This window comes from Trematomus bernacchii, unplaced genomic scaffold (assembly GCF_902827165.1).
Source record: "Trematomus bernacchii unplaced genomic scaffold, fTreBer1.1, whole genome shotgun sequence".
Taxonomy (NCBI): Eukaryota; Metazoa; Chordata; class Actinopteri; order Perciformes; family Nototheniidae; genus Trematomus; species Trematomus bernacchii.
The window spans coordinates 12,065,430-12,068,599 of NW_022987313.1; positions in this window are offsets into that span (position 1 = coordinate 12,065,430).

Here is a 3,170-nt window from a genome sequence, read left to right on the forward strand (position 1 = left end):
GAGCACCGCTTCCCAGAAAGCATTGCTGATAAACACAGAGCACGTGGTGGTGGTGCAGGCACGAGCCTCACATCCACCGCAAGCCCCCCTTCGATATTTTGTTTGTCCTTGCAGAGTTTTGTTGTTTACGATAAAAGTGTGTTCCTGCTGTCTCAAAAGAACTGTTAGGTGTCGGGTAAGAACAACTGTAGTACTTACTACAAAGAAACACTTTGAATATTTCCTTAAACATCTACTGTAGTACTTTTTTTGTTTTAACATGTGATAACTAGATATAAGTTTCAACAGTATGACTGGCTCTAAATGTCGTAATTTGTGTGCAAGGGCAATTAAACATCCTGTATAAATTATACCTTTAAGGTTAAATATATATAAAACCTCATATTTTAGAAAACTCCCCCAACCTGTCAACATTTGTCTGTAACCTTACTGGGCTAAATACCATCCATTAAAATGATTTATGTATCTTCATTTGATAAGACTCCCCCTCTCTATCAGATACACACTGATGTCTCATTTACCCAGATGGATACTGTATCATCCCCTGATCTTGTCTTGCATTATCAAAGTTCACAACTGACAGTTCTTATAATGTCATGTTTTGACTGCAGCAGCATGTCATTTTGTCAAAGCGACAACACTACACATCCTTGCTGGGATTATGAAATTGACAGCCTCATCCAAATGCACACCCTAATCAAGCAATTTCCCCAATTCCAGTCCCATCAAATTGCTCTTTAGCTGTTGAACTGGGGAGTTTTGTTGTCCTTTTCTAATGCTAATCTGCCCTATTCAGCATCTCTCTATGAGGCTATTTGTTGTGAAATAAATCCCCTTGTTTGCCTCCTGCATGTATAATTGATATTGTTGCCAGGCTTTTTGTTTGTGCTTTAGAGAGCTGAAAGGCGGTACTTTGGAGGTTATGAAGAAAATTGGACTTGCAACATTGCTGTTCCAGCTGAGCACAGCTGAGGTTGAAGCCGGGGATCGACCTTTGTTGGATGTCATACTGTGCAATAATCATTTTCAGACTAATGTGGTTCACAATATAGACAACATTCACAACCACGGTTTTCTCATGATTTCTCATTTACTTTGTGTATCAGGCAGAACACTCATCAAGATGCTGGCACCATGAGTGAGACTGCATCCAAAGTAAAGACACTAATGAAGCCGAATGCATATTGGTGAGTCCGATTTCAGTTACTTTGCATAGGAAAATGCACAGAATAACTTCCAAGCTCATAATTATTTGTCTTTTTCTCTTCCACACCGATTTTATCTTTATTTTTCTTCAACTGCATTCATACCTCTACATTAATCTATCTTCAGTAGTTCCTTCCTGAAATGTTTACAGCCTATATGGTGCTTAACAAAAACTGTTTTGATGATAAAGTTGGTATAGCCTTTACAAGTGTTTATCAGTAAAAACAAAAAAAGTGCCATGCATACATTTTTTAAATTGGATTTAATAAATGGCTACTCTGAAAATATGATTTTTCCTATTTGTAGTTTTATACAGTGTGTCTGCCTGCTGCTCCTCTGGAGACATACACAATGCGTACGGCCATTGATATGCCCTAACAGAGGTCACAATTTGCATAAGAATTAACAGCTAGTAAATTAAATTGATATTCAGTGCACATCTCCGTTGAATCCTTCAGACCTTTGTTCCCCTCCCTGGCAGAGCCCATGTTCAGCCCCTAGCTAGTCAGAAACATCTGTGCAGTTAATAATTTGATAAACAGCTTACACAAATGCTAAATTATCTTCTCCGCCCCCTCCCCTTTTTCTTCCTCCCCTTGTGTGAGACTTGGAACAGTTGGCTCACCTCTCTGTGGCGTTGGGTTTATCTGTCTTTTGTGGCTGCTCTTCCACAGCTCTGGTTTTCATGGCTCTCCCTTCACTCCTTTCACTATCACCTAGATACTGAAGCAGTGTTTGGGGTTAATGCAAATCCTCAGTTCTCATCTATGAAGGAAAAAAGGCGTAGGAGTTGCCTATTGTTACAAGTTTAAAATCAACTTAGTCTGAACATTTGTTATTCATTCATTCATAGTCCTGTCTGGATAGCATTTACAAAAAATGTTGAGGAAGAACTGTGACATTTATCAACACATTTTAACATTTACAATGCCATTGTGTTTCCATTGAGCTAAAGCCCATTGTTTGCACAGGACTCGGGTGACTCCCTGTGAAATTGCAAATTAAGGTCTGACATATTTTTTTCCGGAGAGCATTCTACATCAGAGTGCAAAAGCTTTCAAGTTCCATGTGTTCATTCAATGGTCACTTGTTTCTATAATTGGCTGATACCACTAGCGGAAGAGATTTGACCGGGCTTTTATAATCGTTTCAAAAAGTAGCCACTTGTAGTTGGCACAGGTATAGCTTGATTTTCACAAAGATATATTAAAAAGATTAAATGTGTCCTGACGATGATATTAGTAGTATCTGTTCAGACCCAGGGCTGATTTGAAATTTTAAAAAGGGTACAAAATATCACAGTAAATGTGTGTGTGTGTGTGCACACGTGTGCCTGCCTGCCTGTGGTTTATTTGAGTGTGCATGTTTTGCGAGTGCAATTTTGTCTATGAGAAGACAGCAATTAGTTAAGTGCTATCAAGTGGATGAAAAACTGCAACAAATCCCTTTTATAATTTCACGGAAAAGAAAGCTGACAACATAGAATCGGGTGGAGGGGAACTAGTTTCCAATGCTTGCTTTTCCAGTTACAACTTATGAAGAAATTGAACACCAAGAGTCTGTTCTAGGCAGTGTCAAAACACATTAGGTACTTTTTCTGTTATTCGTTCTTTAAAATGTATTTTTCTTTCCTTCTATCACTCAGGATGAGTGAGGAGATCAGATTGTGCATGATGCTGCACTTGTTGGTTATTTGAATAAACATCAGGCCAGTCTCGAGTGCTGTCTGAGAGCACAATGCTTCAGTGTGGTTGTGAACAAAGACTCCCAGGTCTAATGACAGTGGCCTGTTGTTAGTGCATGCACGCCTTGTGATGTCGTAGTTTGCAGAGTGGATTCATTCTCTTATTTTCTTTCATTTTTGTTATTCTTTCCCTTGGACATCCGCCACTAGTGAGTCTCACCCTTCCAATCATTTGCACATGTTCACGGCCCACAAGCAGACCCTGTCAATGGGCGAGAGA